Source organism: Macaca mulatta, chromosome 10 (assembly GCF_049350105.2).
Source record: "Macaca mulatta isolate MMU2019108-1 chromosome 10, T2T-MMU8v2.0, whole genome shotgun sequence".
Lineage (NCBI taxonomy): Eukaryota > Metazoa > Chordata > Mammalia > Primates > Cercopithecidae > Macaca > Macaca mulatta.
The window spans coordinates 36457604-36479364 of NC_133415.1; the positions used below are offsets into that span (position 1 = coordinate 36457604).

Below are 21761 nucleotides of genomic sequence, written 5' to 3' on the forward strand. Positions count from 1 at the left end.
CTTTGGTGGCTTGCTCACGTCCCAGAGCCCTTGGGCTCTGCCCAGTTCATTAGTTGACAAGTTCTATATTCTTAGGTCAGATGGGAGGGAGAGGAAGGGATGAGGAAAAGTATTAATCAGTGAAGGAGAACCCATGAGTCGTTTGATAAGATATATAGCAGTGGTGGTTTCTGTGAATTTCCTTGAGCAAAGCCATGTGTCTAAACTACTTAAGGTGTTTAACTTATCGGGACTGTAACAGGTGGGAGCGGGTCTCAAGAGGAGCCAAGATGTTTGACTATACTCCATTGCTACAAGGGAGTGTTATCTTTGTGAGCAACCTGTGGAATGCCGCTGAGTGGTTATGGTCTCACGGCATAAAGACATGAAGGCATGTCTTTTTGAGACGGAGTCTTTCTCTGTCCCTCAGGCTGGAGTGCAGTGGCCAGATCTCAGCTCACTGCAAGTTCCACCTCCCAGGTTTATGCCATTCTCCTGCCTCAGCCTCCCGAGTAACTGTGACTACAGGCACCTGCCACCTTGCCCGGCTAGTTTTTTGTATTTTTTAGTAGAGGCAGGGTTTCACTATGTTAGCCACGATGGTCTCGATCTCCTGACCTTGTGATCTGCCCGTCTCAGCCTCTCAAAGTGAAATGAGCCACCACACCTGGCCAATAAGGAGACTTTTCTACTCAGAGGCCACCCATGGCTTCCCAAGGGTGTCTCACACAGGGCAGACCAACTCAACTGGCACCCCAGAACTCTCTTTTCCATATGTCCCCTTTTTTTGTCTTTATTAATTTTTGTAAATTAATAACCGCCATTGCTATCATGGCTCATTCACAGTGTCTGACTTCTATCCCAAGGCACCATCCACATGTGTAGACTGAAAACAAACAGCATAAACCAACACAAACCAAAACAAAATTTGCAACTGTTGATCCAGCTATGGTTTTAATCCACTTTAAAGGATAGGTATTAGAAAGGCCATCAGCAGATCCAGCAAGAATATCAGCTCCAGGAAAGAGCTTGAGATGCCTCAAAAGCTTGTTTTTTCAGTTCAGCAATTTCTAGTGTTAAATTTTCTTCTTTTCCTTGTAGATGACATCTAATGTTCTCCCAGTGGTGTTCAGTGGCATTATAAAAGCTAGGAGTAATACAAAAATCAGAAGTATTCCAATCACGTTGCATTTGAATTCTGTGCTCCAAGCTCATAATCCGATCTCCCATCCAAGTTACTGTTTGATGGAGATCATTAATCTGATTTGCCAATTTTTGATCTATTTGGCTTTGGGAATTCCATAGCTTAGAACAATTTTTCTGCCAGGTATCACAAAGTCCACAGTTTGAATAGAAGAGTGCAAAGCAACACCAGCAGCAGCAGCAGTAGCTGTGACAGCTATAAGGTCTATGATCACAGCTATTAAAGTAAATATGAATCTCTTTGATCTATTAAGTATTCCTTTTAGTACTTCAGTGATAATATGTATGAAGGGAGAGGATTCCCAAGTTCTATTGAGGGAAACAGGTATCCAGACTCCTTTGCAGATCCTTACTAGTAAAATGCTATTATCTTTATTAAAGGTAGAATTAATGCAGATAAGAAAACAGCAGTTGAGGCATGATATGGTTTGAGAGTCAGGTAGGATATTAATTTTTTCCATTGCCAACATAAAATGAAATTTAACACAACTCTGCAATAGGACCATCCGATTAAAGGTCATGGCTACAACAAATCAAAGTTTTTACTATGGGTCTCTGCTTTATATTCTCCTTTCCAAATCCTAACTGGAGTTTGAGCCATCATTAATTTCCACAATTCTGGATATTCTGGACTTATAATTGGATCAATCATTTTTGGGCTTGCAAGATACATACCTTTCTCCTCCCACTTAATAGGGTAATTTGTTTCAATTCTTCTATATAATTTTGGTGCATTACCTGGGTAATCGTTTGCAAAAGGAGTCTCTCAAACATTCTTCACACTGTCCAGTACAATTTACTGCAAAGCGTCCTCTAGGGGTCCAACGAGTGACGATTCCATAGGAATTATTTTGCAGTACAGCAGTGTGGTTTGCACTACAATCTTCTCAGGTTAGCACCTCTAGCTTTCAAGATCATTTAGTGGCCAGTCTAGGGAAGGGCTTCTTATTAAGTTTAAATTTATTAATCTGGAGATATGTCATAACATAGCCATGCTCTAAGTATTTAATAGTGTGCAAAGATTGAAATGTTCTTCCACTGATTGCATGAACAGAGGCTTTTTATCCATTATGTGCAGGGACATAAAACATCCAACTTTGTTTATCATAATTTAAACATCCTGTGGCTGACCCCAGGCAGATGGGAGGGAAGCGATAACCAATGGAAACATTCATTAACATTTCTTTCTCCTCTGGATGAATAGGACCTCAGTTATCTGTTGGACCAGCCATCCAGACACTATCATTAACATAAACCTCCACTGGGGGGGTCCAACCAAGTAACAGGCTTAATCAGCAGTGGGAATGGAATGTAGGCCCAATAAGTATAATTTTGATCTGGCTTTCCCTTAATAGGTCTAATTGCTGCCTGACATTCTGTATTAGCATTTTCATAAGCAAGCAGCTGAACAATCACTTTCTGGCATGATAATCCAAAATGATCTTTTGAGCCACGTCTTGTAAATGGGTGATAAAATCTGGATAAGGCTCCCTTGGAACCTGTTGAACTGAGTTAAAAGAAGGATAAGTAGTACCAGGGTCATGAATTTTTTCCCAGGCTCTTAGGCATTTATTTCTGAGCTGATCAACAGCCTCATCACCCATTAGCATCTATTGATTTCGAGTACGCCATGCCTGTTCAATTCCAAGCAATTGGTCAGATATGATCTTAATGGGAGGTTGGGCTTGAGCCTTTCTGTGTGCCGGATTTGTTGCATCATCCATCTGCCAGGTTTTAAGTTGGAGAAATTGAGAGGGGGACAGGGTGGATCGGGCTAATGATTCCCAATCCATAAGTATTAAAACTGGTTATAAGCCACAGATTGTAATAAGGAAAGAGCATAAGGAGAATTTAGCCCATATTATCCAATTGCTTGCTTTAAGTCTTTTAATAGTTTAAAAGAAAACAACAGGGGTGGAGCAAGATGGCCGAATAGGAACAGCTCCAGTCTCCAACTCCCAGCACGAGCGACACAGAAGACCGGTGATTTTTGCATTTTCAACTGAGGTACTGGGTTCATCTCACTAGGGAGTGCCGGACAATCGGTGCTGGTCAGCTGCTGCAGCCTGACCAGCGAGAGCTGAAGCAGGGCGAGGCATCGCCTCACCTGGAAAGCGCAAGGGGAAAGGGAATCCCTTTTCCTAGCCAGGGGAACTGAGACACACAACACCTGGAAAATCGGGTAACTCCCACCCCAATACTGCGCTTTAAGCAAACAGGCACACCAGGAGATCATATCCCACACCTGGCCGGGAGGGTCCCATGCCCACGGAGCCTCCCTCATTGCTAGCACAGCAGTCTGCAATATCACAGCAAGGCAGCAGCGAGACTGGGGGAGGGGAGCCCTCCATTGCTGAGGCTTAAGTAGGTAAACAAAGCCGCTGGGAAGCTCGAACTGGGTGGAGCTCACAGCAGCTCAAGGAAACCTGCCTGTCTCTGTAGACTCCACCTCTGGGGACAGGGCACAGATAAACAACAAAAGCAGCAGAAACCCCTGCAGACGCCAACGACTCTGTCTGACAGCTTTGAAGAGTGCAGTGGATCTCCCAACACGGAGGTTGAGATCTGAGAAGGGACAGACTGCCTGCTCAAGTGGGTCCCTGACCCCTGAGTAGCCTAACTGGGAGACATCTCCCACTAGGGGCAGGCTGACACCCCACACCTCACAGGGTGGAGTACACCCCTGAGAGGAAGCCTCCAAAGCAAGAATCAGACAGGTACACTCGCTGTTCAGCAATATTCTATCTTCTGCAGCCTCTGCTGCTGACACCCAGGCAAACAGGGTCTGGAGTGGACCTCAAGCAATCTCCAACCGACCTACAGCTGAGGGTCCTGACTGTTAGAAGGAAAACTATCCAATAGGAAGGACACCTACACAAAAACCCCATCAGTACGTCACCATCATCATCAAAGACCAGAGGCAGATAAAACCACAAAGATGGGGGAAAATCAGGGCAGAAAAGCTGGAAATTCAAAAACTAAGAGCGCATCTCCCCTGGCAAAGGAGCGCAGCTCATCGCCAGCAATGGATCAAAGCTTGACGGAGAATGACTTTGACGAGATGAGAGAAGAAGGCTTCAGTCCATCAAATTTCTCAGAGCTAAAGGAGGAATTACGTACCCAGCGCAAAGAAACTAAAAATCTTGAAAAAAAAAGTGGAAGAATTGATGGCTAGAGTAATTAATGCAGAGAAGGTCATAAATGAAATGAAAGAGATGAAAACCATGACACGAGAAATACGTGACAAATGCACAAGCTTCAGTAACAGACTCGATCAACTGGAAGAAAGAGTATCAGCGATTGAGGATCAAATGAATGAAATGAAGCGAGAAGAGAAACCAAAAGAAAAAAGAAGAAAGAGAAATGAACAAAGCCTGCAAGAAGTATGGGATTATGTAAAAAGACCAAATCTACGTCTGATTGAGGTGCCTGAAAGTGAGGGGGAAAATGGAACCAAGTTGGAAAACACTCTTCAGGATATCATCCAGGAGAACTTCCCCAACCGAGTAGGGCAGGCCAACATTCAAATCCAAGAAATACAGAGAATGCCACAAAGATATTCCTCGAGAAGAGCAACTCCAAGACACATAATTGCCAGATTCACCAAAGTTGAAATGAAGGAAAAAATCTTAAGGGCAGCCACAGAGAAACGTCGGGTTACCCACAAAGGGAAGCCCATCAGACTAACAGCAGATCTCTCGGCAGAAACTCTCCAAGCCAGAAGAGAGTGGGGGCCAATATTCAACATTCTTAAAGAAAAGAATTTTAAACCCAGAATTTCATATCCAGCCAAACTAAGTTTCATAAGTGAAGGAGAAATAAAATTCTTTACAGATAAGCAAATGCTTAGAGATTTTGTCACCACTAGGCCTGCCTTACAAGAGACCCTGAAGGAAGCACTCAACATGGAAAGGAACAACCAGTACCAGCCATTGCAAAAACATGCCAAAATGTAAAGACCATTTACGCTAGGAAGAAACTGCATCAACTAACGAGCAAAATAACCAGTTAATATCACAATGGCAGGATCAAGTTCACACATAACAATCTTAACCTTAAATGTAAATGGACTAAATGCTCCAATTAAAAGACACAGACTGGCAAACTGGATAAAGAGTCAAGACCCATCAGTCTGCTGTATTCAGGAGACCCATCTCACATGCAGAGACATACATAGGCTCAAAATAAAGGGATGGAGGAAGATTTACCAAGCAAATGGAGAACAAAAAAAAGCAGGGGTTGCAACACTGGTCTCTGATAAAACAGACTTTAAACCATCAAAGATCAAAAGAGACAAAGAAGGCCATTACATAATGGTAAAGGGATCAATTCAACAGGAAGAGCTAAATATCCTAAATATATATGCACCCAATACAGGAGAACCCAGATTCATAAAGCAAGTCCTTAGAGACTTACAAAGAGACTTAGACTCCCATACAATAATAATGGGGGACTTCAACACTCCACTCTCAACATTAGACAGATCAGCGAGACAGAAAGTTAACAAGGATATCCAGGAATTGAACTCATCTCTGCAGCAAGCAGACCTAATAGACATCTATAGAACTCTCCACCCCAAATCAACAGAATATACATTCTTCTCAGCACCACATCGCACTTATTCCAAAATTGACCACATAGTTGGAAGTAAAGCACTCCTCAGCAAATGTACAAGAACAGAAATTATAACAAACTGTGTCTCAGACCACACTGCAATCAAACTAGAACTCAGGATTAAGAAACTCAATCAAAACTGCTCAACTGCATGGAAACTGAACAACCTGCTCCTGAATGACTACTGGGTACATAATGAAATGAAGGCAGAAATAAAGATGTTCTTTGAAACCAATGAGAACAAAGATACAACATACCAGAATCTCTGGGACACATTTAAAGCAGTGTGTAGAGGGGAATTTGTAGCACTAAATGCCCACAAGAGAAAGCAGGAAAGATCTAAAATTGACACTCTAACATCACAATTAAAAGAACTAGAGAAGCAAGAGCAAACACATCCGAAAGCTAGCAGAAGGCAAGAAATAACTAAGATCAGAGCAGAACTGAAGGAGATAGAGACACAAAAAACCCTCCAAAAAATCAATGAATCTAGGAGTTAGTTTTTTGAAAAGATCAACAAAATTGACAGACCGCTAGCAAGACTAATAAAGAAGAAAAGAGAGAAGAATCAAATCGACGCAATAAAAAATGATAAAGGGGATATCACCACCGACCCCACAGAAATACAAACTACCATCAGAGAATACTATAAACACCTCTACGCAAAAAAAAACTGGAAAATCTAGAAGAAATGGATAACTTCCTGGACACTTACACTCTTCCAAGACTAAACCAGGAAGAAGTTGAATCCCTGAATAGACCAATAGCAGGCTCTGAAATTGAGGCAATAATTAAGAGCCTGCCAATCAAAAAAAGTCCAGGACCAGATGGATTCACAGCTGAATTCTACCAGAGGTACAAGGAGGAGCTGGTACCATTCCTTCTGAAACTATTCCAATCAATAGAAAAAGAGGGAATCCTCCCTAACTCATTTTATGAGGCCAACATCATCCTGATACCAAAGCCTGGCAGAGACACAACAAAAAAAGAGAATTTTAGACCAATATCCCTGATGAACATCGATGCAAAAGTCCTCAATAAAATACTGGCAAACCGGATTCAGCAGCATATCAAAAAGCTTATCCACCATGATCAAGTGGGCTTCATCCCTGGGATGCAAGGCTGGTTCAACATTCGCAAATCAATAAACATAATCCAGCATATAAACAGAACCAAAGACAAGAACCACATGATTATCTCAATAGATGCAGAAAAGGCTTTTGACAAAATTCAACAGCCCTTCATGCTAAAAACGCTCAATAAATTCGGTATTGATGGAACATACCTCAAAATCATAAGAGCTATTTATGACAAACCCACAGCCAATATCATACTGAATGGGCAAAAACTGGAAAAATTCCCTTTGAAAACTGGCACAAGACAGGGATGCTCTCTCTCACCACTCCTATTCAACATAGTGTTGGAAGTTCTGGCTAGGGCAATCAGGCAAGAGAAAGAAATTAAGGGTATTCAGTTAGGAAAAGAAGAAGTCAAATTGTCCCTGTTTGCAGATGACATGATTGTATATTTAGAAAATCCCATTCTCAGCCCAAAATCTCCTTAAGCTGATAAGCAACTTCAGCAAAGTCTCAGGATACAAAATTAATGTGCAAAAATCACAAGCATTCTTATACACCAGTAACAGACAAACAGAGAGCCAAATCATGAATGAACATCCATTCACAATTGCTTCAAAGAGAATAAAATACCTAGGAATCCAACTTACAAGGGATGTAAAGGACCTCTTCAAGGAGAACTACAAACCACTGCTCAGTGAAATAAAAGAGGACACAAACAAATGGAAGAACATACCATGCTCATGGATAGGAAGAATCAATATCGTGAAAATGGCCATACTGCCCAAGGTAATTTATAGATTCAATGCCATCCCCATCAAGCTACCAATGAGTTTCTTCACAGAATTGGAAAAAACTGCTTTAAAGTTCATATGGAACCAAAAAAGAGCCTGCATCTCCAAGACAATCCTAAGTCAAAAGAACAAAGCTGGAGACATCACGCTACCTGACTTCAAACTATACTACAAGGCTACAGTAACCAAAACAGCAAGGTACTGGTACCAAAACAGAGATATAGACCAATGGAACAGAACAGAGTCCTCAGAAATAATACCACACATCTACAGCCATCTGATCTTTGACAAACCTGAGAGAAACAAGAAATGGGGAAAGGATTCCCTATTTAATAAATGGTGCTGGGAAAATCGGCTAGCCATAAGTAGAAAGCTGAAACTGGATCCTTTCCTTACTCCTTATACAAAAATTAATTCAAGATGGATTAGAGACTTAAATGTTAGACCTAATACCATAAAAACCCTAGAGGAAAACCTAGGTAGTACCATTCAGGACATAGGCATGGGCAAAGACTTCATGTCTAAAACACCAAAAGCAACGGCAGCAAAAGCCAAAATTGACAAATGGGATCTCATTAAACTAAAGAGCTTTTGCACAGCAAAAGAAACTACCATCAGATTGAACAGGCAACCTACAGAATGGGAGAAAATTTTTGCAATCTACTCATCTGACAAAGGGCTAATATCCAGAACCTACAAAGAACTCAAACAAATTTAGAAGAAAAAAACAAACAACCCCATCAAAAAGTGGGCAAAGGATATGAACAGACATTTCTCAAAAGAAGACATTCATACAGCCAACAGACACATGAAAAAATGCTCATCATCACTGGCCATCAGAGAAATGCAAATCAAAACCACAATGAGATACCATCTCACACCAGTTAGAATGGCGATCATTAAAAAGTCAGGAAACAACAGGTGCTGGAGAGGATGTGGAGAAATAGGAACACTTTTACACTGTTGGTGGGATTGTAAACTAGTTCAACCATTATGGAAAATAGTATGGCGATTCCTCAAGGATCTAGAACTAGATGTACCATATGACCCAGCCATCCCATTACTGGGTATATACCCAAAGGATTATAAATCATGCTGCTATAAAGACACATGCACACGTATGTTTATTGTGGCACTATTCACAATAGCAAAGACTTGGAATCAACCCAAATGTCCATCAGTGACAGACTGGATTAAGAAAATGTGGCACATATACACCATGGAATACTATGCAGCCATAAGAAAGGATGAGTTTGTGTCCTTCGTAGGGACATGGATGCAGCTGGAAACCAAGAACAGAAAACCAAACACCGCATGTTCTCACTCATAGGTGGGAACTGAACAATGAGATCACTTGGACTCAGGAAGGGGAACATCACACACCGGGGCCTATCATGGGGAGGGGGGCGGGGGGAGGGATTGCATTGGGAGTTATGCCTGATGTAAATGACGAGTTGATGGGTGTTGACGAATTGATGGGTGCAGCACAGCAACATGGCACAAGTATACATATGTAACAAACCTGCACGTTATGCACATGTACCCTAGAACTTAAAGTATAATAATAAGAAGAAGAAGAAGAAAAGAAAAATAAAAGAATTAAATCGTGTCACTACAAAAATCAATAATACACTCAGAAAGATAGCAAGAGAGAAAAACAGGGACAAAATAGCTCCAGGACCTAAAAGAGAAAAGAAACAAAGTGCAACAGGAAATCATTCCCTTTTGGTAATGACTTTATATGGAAATAAATATGTCAATCAAAAACATACTTTCACTAAATAAATTCATGAAACAAGATTCAACTCTATGCTTCCTACCAATGACCAAATTATGATCTGGAATATATATAACCTGTACATGAAAGAATAAAAAAAATCAAATATAAAGTCAAATACTGTCATAGTAGACAAAATACATGTTATATCAAAAACGTCCACAAGAGACAATAGGAAAAGAAAAATAAAAACTACAACAATAAAAGCAACAACAATAAAACAACATACAACAATAAAAGTAACAACAGTAACATATGTGCCTAACATCACAGTTCCCAAATATATGAAGCAACATTTTACAGAATTGAAACATGAAGTAGGCAGCACCTGATAACAGTAGATGACTTTTATATCTGACTTTCAGTAATGCAAATTAAGAGAACAAACATAAGATGAATAAGTAAACAGAGGAGTTGAACGACACAATAGAACAATTAGACCTACCAGTCATATTTATAACTCTCCACTCAACAGCAGAATATGCAATACTTTTAATCACATATGCCACAATATTCCAGATAGACAGCCTGTTAAGTCACAAATCTTAACAAATTTAAGCAGATGGAAATTACACGAATTATATCTAACTATAATACAATAAAACTAGAAGTTAAAAACACTAGCATGTCAAAGAATAAGTAAACATTAAACAACAAATTCTCAACACACTCTTGTTCCAGAGGTTATAGACTTAATATTGTTAAGATGTCACTAGTGCCAGAAGTGGTCTACGAATTGAATTTACTTTCTTTTCTTTCTTTTCTTTCCTTTGTTTCCTTTCTTTCTTTTCTTTCCTTTCTTTCCTTTCTTTCCTTTCTTCCTTCCTTCCTTCCTTTCTCTTTCTCTTTCTCTCTTTCTTTCTTTCTTTCTTTCTTTCTTTCTTTCTTTCTTTCTTTCTTTCTTTCTTTCTTTCTTTCTCTCTCTCTCTTTCTTTCTTTCTTTCTTTCTTTCTTCCTCTTTCTTTCTTTCCTTCTTTCCTTCTTTCTTTCCTTCTTTCTTTCCTTCTTTCTTTCTCTCTTTCTCATTCTCTCTCTCTCTCTCTTTCTTTCTTTTTTATTTTGAGATGGAATTTTGCTCTTGTTCCCCAGGTTGGATTACAATGACGTGACCTCGGCTCACTGCAACCTCCACCTCCCAGGTCCAAGCAATTCTCTTGCCTCAGCCTCCTGAGTAGCTGGGATTACAGGCATGTACTCCCACACCTGGCTAGTGTTGTATTGTTAGTAGAGATGGGTTTTCTCCATGGCTGGTCTTGAACTCCTGACCTCAGGTGATCCACCTTCCTTGGCCTCCCAAAGTGCTAGGATTACAGGCATGAGCCACCACCCCCAGCTGATTCAATGTACTTTCTATCAAAATACCAATGAAACTTTTTGCAGAAGTTGTAAAATATTCTACAATTTTTATGGAATATCAAGTGACCACAAACAGCCAAACAATATTGAGAAAAAAATATGAAGACAAAGGCATCATACCTTCTAATTTCAAAACATACCACAAATGTATAGTAATTAAAACAGTTTGGTACTGACATAAAGGCAAATGAATGTTGAAACAGATGAGAGTCCAGACATAAGTCCTCATGGGTGTAGTAAACATATTTTTGAAAATCGTTCCAAGAATTCACAATAAGCAAAGAACAGTCTCTTCAATAAACAGTATTGGGAATAATAAAAAATTTACATGGAAAAAATCATAAAGTTAGACCTTACCTTGCACCAAATAAAAACATAAACTCAAGGCCAGGTGCGGTGGCTCACATCTGTAATCCCAGCACTTTGGGAGGCTGAGGCAAGTGAATCACAAGGTCAGGAGATCAAGACTATCCTGGCTAACATGGTGAAACCATGTCTCTACTAAAAATCCAAAAAAAAAAAAAATTACTTGGGGGTGGTGGCACATGCCCATAGTTCCAGATACTCGGGAGGCTAAGGCAGGAGAATCTCTGGAACCCGGGAGGCAAAAGTTTCAGTGAGCTGAGATCACACCACTGCACTCCAGCCTGGTGACAGAGCGAGACTCCACATCAAATAAATAAATAAACTCAAAATGAATTAATTTTTGGTTGCTATTAAAATGGAATTTAAAATTTTATTTTTCAGATAGTTTGCTATCAGCATACAGAAAGCTACTACTTTGTTGATTTTCTACAACTTTACTGAATTCGTTTAGTAGTTCTAATAGTTTCTGGTGTAGTGTTTAGAGTTTTTCACATAAAAGATTATTTTGTCCACAATCAGAGACCATTTGACTTCCTCCTTTCCAATTAGTATGACTTTTATCTCTTCCTCTTGCCTAATTTCCTTGGCTATGAATTCCAGTACTATGTTGAGTAAGAAGGATGAAAGTGGGGATGCTTTGTCTTGTTCCAGATCTCAGAGAGAAAGCTTTCAGGTTTTGCTTATTCAGTATAATGCTATCATTGCTTTGTCATAAATGGCTTTTATTGTGTTGAGGCACATACCTTCTATTCCTAACTTGTTGAGAGTTTTCATCATAATGAATGTTGAATTTCATCCAATGCTTCTTCTGCATACGTAAAAGTTACAAAAATTAAAATACTTAATGTGGTGGTTAATACTGGGTGTCAACTTGATTGGATTGGAAGATAGAAAGCATTGATCCTGGGTGTGTCTGTGTGGGTGTTGCCAAAGGAGATTAACATTTGAGTCAGTGGGCTGGGAAAGGGAGACCCACTCTTAATTTGGTGGGCACCATCTAATGAGCTGCCAGTGAATATAAAGCAGGCAGAAAAACATGAAAAGGAAAGAATGGCCTAGGCTCCCAGCCTACATCTTTCTCCCGTGCTAGACGCTTCCTGCCCTCAAACATCAGACTCCAATTTCTTCAGCTTTGGGATGTGGACTGGCTCTCCTTTCTCTTGAAACTTGCAGACAGCCTATTGTGGGATCTTGTGATCTGAAAGTTAATTCTTAATGAACTCCTACATATATATATGTATATATGTATATATAAGTGTGTGTCTCTCTCTATATATATCTCCTATTAGTTCTGTTTCTCTACGTAACCCCAACTAATACACCTAGCAACAAACTTAACTAAAAAGGTAAAAGATCTCTACACTGAAAACTACAAAATGTAGATAAAAAACATAAAATACAAATAAATAAATGAAACAATATTGTGTTTATAGACTGGAAGTATACTGTTAATATAGCTACCCAGAGTAATCTATGGACTTAATGTGATTTTTATCAAAATACGAATGACATTTTTTCACAAAAATGGAAAAAATATTCTAAACTTATATGGATCCACAAAAAACTCTGAATAGACAAAGCCACTTTCAGCAAAATAAGCAAAGCTGAAAGCACCACCTTATCAAACTTCAAAACTTGCTATAAAGCTATAGTAATCAAAATGGCACTTTACTGGCATAAAAACAAACACATAGACTAATGTGCCTAATAAGCCTAGAAGTTAATTTATGCACCTAAAGGGAACTGATTTTCAACAAAAGTGCCAAGAACACACTTTAGGGAAAAGCTAATCTTTTCAATAAATGGTGCAGGGTCATTTAAATATTTATATCAGAAAAATACTAGACCCTTGTGCCTTGCCATATATGAAAATCCACTAAAACTAAAGACTTAAATGTGATGCCACAAATTATGAAACTATTAGACAAAAACATTAAAAAATGCTTTATAAAATTGGATTGGGAAAGGATTATTAAAATAAGACTTCAAAACATAGGCAGCAAAATCAAGAATAAGCAAACAACATTATGTCAAACTAAAATGCTTTTTCATATAAAAAAACTAAAACATTGAAGAGACAACTTAGGCGATGAAAGAAGATGTTTTCAGGCTATACATCTGACAAAAGGCTAATATTCAGAATATACAAGAAACTTTAAAATCTCAAAGTAAAACACACTTATAATCTAATTAAAAATATGTAAAACATCTTAATAGATGTTTGTCAAAAAGAGACAAAAATGGCTAACTGCAACATAAAAAGATGCTCTACATTACTAATAATCAAGGAAGTGCAAATCCACACCACAATGGGGTACTTCCTTACTCCCATTAGAATGGCTATAATATAAATAAATAAATAAATAAATAAATAAATAAAATGAGAAATAGTGAGGATATAAAAAAAGAGTGAACGTATATCTTGTTGGTGCAATTGTAAATTAGTATGGCCATTATAGAAAACAACATGGACATTTCTGAAAGACATTAAAAATAGATCTATTATATGATCCAGTAATTTTACTCTTGGGTGTATATCCAAAAGAAAGGATATCACTGTGTCAAAAAGATATTTGCATTCCCATGTTTATTACAGAACTATTTATGATAGCTTACATATGGAATCAATTCAAATGTACAGCAACAGATAAATGGATAAAGAAAATGTGCTATATATACACAGTGAAATACTATTCAGCCATAAGAAAGGATAAAATTCTGTCAGTTAAAACAGCATGGATGAACCTTGAGGATATCATGTTAAGTAAAATAAGCCACATAGAGAAACACAGATACTTTATGATCCTATTATCTCACTCATTTGAAGAATATGAAAAAAAGGGTTGATATAAGCAAAGAGTACAGCAGGGGTTACTAAAGACTGAAGCAGAAGGATGGGGAAAGGCTGCTTAGCAGGTATTGTGTTACAATTAGATAGGAGAAACAAGTTTTTGTTTTCTATTACACAGTAGAATAATAATAATTAATGAAAAGGTATTGCATGTTACAAAATAGCTAAAAGGGACCAGTTATGGTGGCACATTCCTGCAATTCATACCTTTTGGGAGACTGAGTTAGGAGAATCACTTGAAGTCAGAGGTTCAAGACCAGTCTGGACAACAAAGTGCAACCCCATCTCTATGAAAAATAAAAACATTACCCAGGCATGGTGGCAGGTTCCTGTAGTTGCAGCTAATTGGGAAGCTAAGGTTAGAAGATTGTTTGAAGTTACTGTGAGCTATGATTGCACCACTGCACTCCAGTCTGGGTGTAAGAGCAAGATCCTGTCTCTAAAAAAAATTAATAAATAAAGATAAAATAAAATAAAATAGCAAGAGAAGAAGCTTTTGAATGTTTTCACCACAAAAATAACAAATGCATGAGGCAATAAATATACTAAGTACTCTGATTTTTATTATTATTATTTTTTTCTTGTTAAAAGTTTTCTTATTTTGTTTTTTTATTATTATTATACTTTAAGTTCTACGGTACATGTGCACAACATGCAGGTTTGTTATATATGTATATATGCATTAGGAGATATACCTAATGTAAATAATGAGTTAATGGGTGCAGCACACCAACATGGCCCATGTATACATATGATTGTTATTATTATACAAGATATATATATATAATTGTTTCTCCAAAATATGTACAATTACATGTGTCAATTTTAGAAAATGAATGAAGACTACAATGTAAAACCTATAGCTGTAAAATTCCTAGCACAATACAGAAGGGTGAAGCTTCATGATAATTGGTCTTGGTAATAATTTGGGGGATGTAATATCAATGGATCAGACAACAAAAGCAAGGGAGTACACATGGTACTGAATCAGTGTGTCAAAAATATTCCAAACAGGCAAAGCAGAACATGGAATAGATATTTGCACATTTATGTACATTGTAGTATTACTCACAGACATACCACCTGGAAGCAAATATGTCTTTAAGGATGAGTAGGTTCAACAAACAGGGCACATATATTCACTGGGATAGCATTCAGCCTTAAAAATAAGGAAATATTGAAACCTACTACAATAAGGACAAATCTTGAAAACATTCTTAACATAAAATAAGACACTCAACAAGGAAGACTGTATAATTACACTTATGTAAAATATTTAGTCAAACTCATAGAAACCAAGTGTTGTAGTCTCAGCAGTGCACCAAGATGTAATAGTGTCTCATATGAGATAATACACTGTTATTTGTTCTACCTCTAAGGAGATAAAGGACTGTGAACACAAAGGTGAGGTCAGAGTGAAAGTTTAATAAGCAAGAAAAGAAAGCTCTTTGCCAGCAGAGATAGGTGTCTGAACGGGGTGCCCTCTAGAAGGCTGGGGTCCGGGGTTTTTATGGACTGGGAGGGGAAGGGAATGTGCCTAGTTCACAGGCTGTCTTGAGAAACGAGTGGCTCAGCTTGGCCCAGAACCTTGGCCCGGGACCAATCAGGAGCTGAAGGGATGATTCCTAGTTGCTGCTTAGCTCGGCCCAGGACTTATCAGAATCTAGGATGAAAGCTTGGCCCAGGAGCAATCAGGGGCTGAAGTAATTATTCATAGAGGTCAGACTTACAGTACAAATAAAGGAGTGGGCTATAGTGACTGGAACTCACCATAGACCACTGTACCCGTGCCCACAAAAGGAGAAGAAACTTTTTCCTGTCAGCCTATTGATTGTACAAAGGACAAAGGTCTTTTCTTTCCTTTCTTTTTCTTTTTATTTCTTTTTTTTTTTGCTTCTGTAGTTTTGCTCTTGTTGCCCAGGCTAGAGTGCAATGGTGTGATCTCGGCTCACTGTAACATTCGCCTCCTGGGTTCAAGCGATTCTTCTGCCTCAGCCTCCCAAGTAGCTAGGATTACAGGCATGAGGCACCATGCCCAGCTAATTTTGTATTTTTTTTAGTAGAGACAGAGTTTCTCCATGTTGGTCATGCTGGTCTCCAATTCCTGACCTCAGGTGATCCACCCACCTCTGCCTCCCAAAATTGCTGGGATTACAGGCATGAGCTGCCGTGCCTGACCAAACAAAGACATTTCTATGCCAGGTCGATCTTGTTCCTTTATCTGAGTGAGCTGGAGATTTGTGCAAGTTTTTATCCAAATGGGCCAGGGGTTTTTCTATCTGTGCAGCCGTGGGCATGTCTCCAAGCACAACATCATGTGCTACTTCCCTTGTTAGTGTCTGCAGCTTGACTTTTTTCCAGGCTTCTTTTTATGTTATGCAGGGATGAGGCACTATCTCAAGGACCAGGGACTCTCCACAGACCATTCTCTTGCTATCTACCTAAGGCAAAGTAACTAACTTCTTTCACAAGTAATGAGTATTCACTTTTACTTTTGTAGGAAAAAATTATCTAAAACCTATTGCACGACAATGGTACTATACTGACCATTTATAAACCATATACTTAAAATGTTAGACATGACAATGACATGTTTTTAACTACAATTAGAAATTTAAAACTACCTAAAAAACAAAGTTACAAAATCTTTCAAACATCACCTTCAAATATCAAAAAGTTGTTCTCACATAATTATATAGATTTAAACTATAAATAGGTTGTGAATTTAAGATTATCACAATCACTAGAAACCAAGAAAATAGGGAAATGTATAGCACTAACGTCCGCATCAAAAAGCTAGAAAGAGCCAGGTGTGGTGGCTCATGCCTGTAATTCCAGCACTTTAGGAGGCTGAGACAGGCAGATCACTTGAGGCCAGATGTTCAAGAACAGTCTAGACAACATAATACAGCCACATCTCTACAAGAAATACAAAAATTAGCTGGGTGTGGTGATGCACATCTGTAATTTCAGCTACTCGGGAGGATGAGACAGCAGAAATCACTTAAAACCGAGAAGTGGAGGTTGCAGTGAGCTGTGATCATGCCACTGTACCTTAGCCTGGGCGACAGAGTAAGACTCTGCCAAAATAGATAAATAAATAAATAACTAGAAAGATCTAAAGTTAACAGCCTAACATCTCAATTAAAAGAACTAGAAAACCAAGAGAAAATGAACCCGAAAGCTAGCAGAAAACAAGAAATAACAAAGATCAGAATTGAGCTGAAGGAGATAGACACTGAAAACTCTTCCAAAAAAAAAAAAAAAGAACCAATCCAGGAGCTGGTTTTTTGAAAAAAATTAATAAAATAGATGGAACACTATCTAGGCAAATAAAGAAGAAAAGAGAGAAGAATCAAACACAGTTAGAAATAATAAGGGAGATATCATCACTGACCCACAGAAATACAAACAACCATCAGAGAATACTATAAACACCTCTAAGCAAATAAACTAGAAAATCTAGAAGAAATAGACAATTTCCTTGCAAAATAAATCCTCCCCAAAACTGAACCAGAAAGAAACTGAATCACTGAATAGATCAATAATGTGTTCTGAAACTGAGACAGTAATAAATAGCCTACGAACAAAAAAAGCCCAGGACCAGATGGATTTGCAGCTGAGTTTGACCAGAAGTACAAAGAGGAGATGGTATCCTTTCTCCTAAAACTATCCAAAAAAATTGAAGACAAAGAAATTCTCTCTAACTCACTATATCAGGCCAGGATCATCGTGATACCAAAAGCCAGCACAGAAAAAACAACAACAACAAAACATCATGACAATATCCTTGATGAACACTGATGCAAAAATCCTCAATAAAATACTAGCAAACCAAATCCAGCAGCACATTAAAAAGCGCATCCACCACAATCAAGTTGACTTTATCCCTAGGATACAAAGTTGGTTCAACATATGCAAATCAATTAATGTGACTCATCACATAAAGAGAACTAAATACAAAAACCACATGATTATCTCAATAGATGCAGAAAAAGCATTCAATAAAATTCAACATTCTCTCACATTTAAAATTCTCAATAAACTAGGTACTGAAGAAACATACCTCAAAATAATAAGAGCCATATACAACAAACCCACAGCCAATATCATACTGAATGTGCAGAAGCTGGAAGCATTTTCTCTGAAAATTGGCACAAGAAAAGGATGCCCTCTCTCACCACTACTATTCAACATAGCATTGGAAGCCTTGGCCAGGAAAATCATGCAAGAGGAAGAAATAAAGAGCATTCAAATAGAAAGAGAAGAAGTCAAGTTATCTTTGTTTGCAGATGACCTGATCCTATATCTAGAAAACCTCATTGTCTCAGCCCAAAAGCTTATTAAGCTGTTAAGCAACATCAGCAAAATCTCAGGATATAAAATCAATGTATAAAAGTAGCTAGCATTCCTATACACAAACAACAGGCAAGCAGGGAGCCAAATCATGAATGAACTTTCATTCGTAATTGCTACAAAGAGAACAAAACACCTAGGAATACAGCTAAGAAGGAAAGTGAAGGACTTCTTCAAGGAGAACTACAAACAACTGCTCAGAGAAATCTGAGTGGACACAAAACCAATGGAGAAACATTCCATGCTCATGGACAGGAAGAATCAGTATCATGAAAATGACTATATTGTCCAAAGTAATTTATAGATTCATTTCCTTTAAACTATTTCCATTAAACTACTATTAACAAGTCACAGAATTAGAAAAAAAAAAAACTTTTAAAGATCATATGGAACCCAAAAAGAGCCCAAATAGCCAAGCCAACCCTAAGCAAAAAAAAAAAAAAAAAAAAAAAAAAGCTGGAAACATCACTCTACCTAACTTCAAACTATACTAGAAGGGTACAGTAACCAAAACAGCATGGTACTGGTATAGAAACAGACACATAGACAAATGAAACAAAATAGCCTAGAAATAAAGCCACAAACCTACAGCAATCTAATCTTTGACAAACTCAACAAAAACAAGGAATTAGGGAAAGGGCTCCCTATTCAATAAATGGTGCTAGGAGAACCATCTAGCCATATGCAGAGAATTAAAATTGGAACCCTTCCTAACACTATATACAAAAATTAATTCAAGATGGATTAAAGACTTAAATGTAAAACCCAAAACTATAACAACACAGAAGAAAAAATCTAGACAATACCATTCAGGATATAGGCATGGGCAAAGATTTTATGACAAAAAGGCCAAAGCAATAGCAACAAAAGCAAAAATTGACAAATTGGGTCTAATTAAACTAGAGAGCTTCTGAAGAGCCAAAGAAACTATCATCAAGCTAACAACCTAGAGAATAGGAGTAAAATTTTACAACCTATCCATCTGACAAATTTCTAATATTCAGAATCTATGAAAGACTTAAACAAAATTTACAAGAGAAAAACAAACAACCCCATTAAAAAGTGGTCAAAGGACATGAACAGACATATCTCAAAAGAAGACATTCATGTGCCCAACAAACATGAAAAGCTCAACATCACTGATAATTATCAAAACCACAATGAGATACCATCTCACACCAATTACAATGGCTATTAATAAAAAGTCAAAAATAGCAGATGCTGGTGAGGTTGTGGAGAAAAGGGAACACTTTTGCACTGTTGGTGGGAGTGTAAATTGTTTCAAGCATTGTGGAAGAGAGTGTGGAGATTCCTCAAAGACCTAGAAGCAAAAATACCATTTGACCCAGCAATACTATTACTAGTTATACACCCAAATGAATATAAATCATTCTATTTTAAAAATACATGTACACACATCATTGCTGCAGCACTATTTACAATAACAATGTCAGGTAATCAATCTACATGCCCATCAATGATAGACTGGAAAAAGAAAATGTGGTACATATTCAGCATGGAGCACTTTGAACCCATAACATGTAATGAGATGATGTCCCTTACAGGGAAATAGTTGGAATTTGAAGCCATTACTCTCAGCAAAGTAATGCAGGAATAGAAAACCAAACACTGCTTATTATTATTCTCACTTATTAGTGGAAGCAGATCAATGAGAACCCATGGAAACATCAGGAAGAACAACACACACTGGGCACCTGTTTCATGACAAGGGGGAGGGGAGGGTGAGCATCAGGAAGAATAGCTGTGGATGGTGGGCTTAGTACCTAGGTGATGAGATGATCTGTGCAGTAAACCACAATGGCAAATGTTTATCTATGTAAGAATCCTGCATAACCTGCACATAGACTCCCAAAACTTCAAAAAAATGTTGAAAAAACAAATGCCTATCTGGTGGATTCTCTATGTTAGACCCAAACTGAGGAACCTGAAGCTGCCACTGGAGGAATCCGGGTTGGGGGCACCATGGGGAGCTGCTGCCAAGGCCATCCACCCTCCCTACAGGCCACTTCCTTTCCTGGCCAGTGATGGAAATGAGAGAGGGACTATGAAGAGCTGTGGAAGTCAGATTCTCGGGAACTGGAGTAGGCCCCAGCCCATGCCCCCCAGCCCAGCCCAGCCAGTGTGCCCACCAGTCTTCCCACCCAGCCAGCCCAGCCCTCAGGATTGTTAGATGGAACATGGTTCCATCATCACCCAGGCATGTAGGGAAGATGCCCTGGTCCTTACCAAGCAAGGCCTGATTTCCAAAGTCCTCTCTTAAGAGCCCTCATGTTTGTCACATCCTACAAGGCCCCTTTCTGCTGTTCTTACACCCAGCATGTTGGCCAGTCAAGTTCCCCCACTGAGCTCTACACACATAAGGAGGAAGCCAACACCATGGCAAAGTCAGATCATCTCCAGGGTCTCCAGTATCAGTTTTATCAGATCCTAGCAACCTGCCTGCTCCCAGAGGTGACAGAGAAAGATCAAAGAAAGATCTGTATGGTCACTGACCTGGATGAAACCGTTGTGCATAGCTCCTTTAAGCCAATCAGCAATGCTGACTCCCTAGTGCCTGTAGAGACTGAGGGGACGACTCACCAGATCCATGTGCTCAAGAGGCCTTATGTGGATGAATTCCTGAGATGAATGGAGGAACTCTTTAAATGTGTTCTCTTCATTCCAGTTTGGACAAGTATGCAGATCCTGTGATGGGTCTGCTGGACCGGTGTGGGTTGTTCTGGGGCTGCTTATCCCATGAGTTGTGTTTGTTCCACCAGGGCTGCTATGCCAAGGACCTCAGCCATCTCGGGAGGGACCTGAGGAAAACTCTCATCCTGGACAACTCACCTGCTTCTTACAACTTCCACCCAGAGAACGCAGTGCCTGTGCAGTCCCGGTTTGATAACATGACAGATAGCAGCTGCTGAACCTGATAGCAATCTTCAAGGAGATGAGTGGAGCAGAGGGTGTCTACATTAGCCTTGTACGGCAGTGGGCCCTTAGCCTTCCCTGCTTCCCAGCAATGGCCATCATAATAGGAGACTTTCCCACACTGTGCCTTTATGATCAGCCTGACAGGGTGGAAGCTGGAGTACCTAGCCACGTGAGCCTGGAAAAAGTGAGAAGTGATTGAAAAGAGCTTTAGGACAGCTTAGATGCTGAGTGGGTGAATGCCAGACCAAGGATGCCCAGAGCTACCTGCCATCAAGTTGTTGGGTTCTCAAGATGTGTATGTGAGAGAAAGACAGCATGTGTGTTTTGCCATGAACTGTAGCCCCAGTATATAGTGTTTCAGTGGGGGAGAAACTGAAAGACAAAGACTCTTCCCAAGTTAGCTTATCTCCTCTCCTGTCACCCTATGACCACTGAGCTTCGTAGGGATGAAG

The 21761-nt window shown here is 39.0% G+C and overlaps 1 pseudogene; it reads left to right on the forward strand.

The window, feature by feature from the left end:
* Window positions 1-20563: 20563 nt before the first annotated feature.
* Window positions 20564-21410, forward strand: LOC106995624 (carboxy-terminal domain RNA polymerase II polypeptide A small phosphatase 2 pseudogene; annotated as a pseudogene).
* The last annotated feature ends 351 nt before the right edge of the window (window positions 21411-21761 follow it).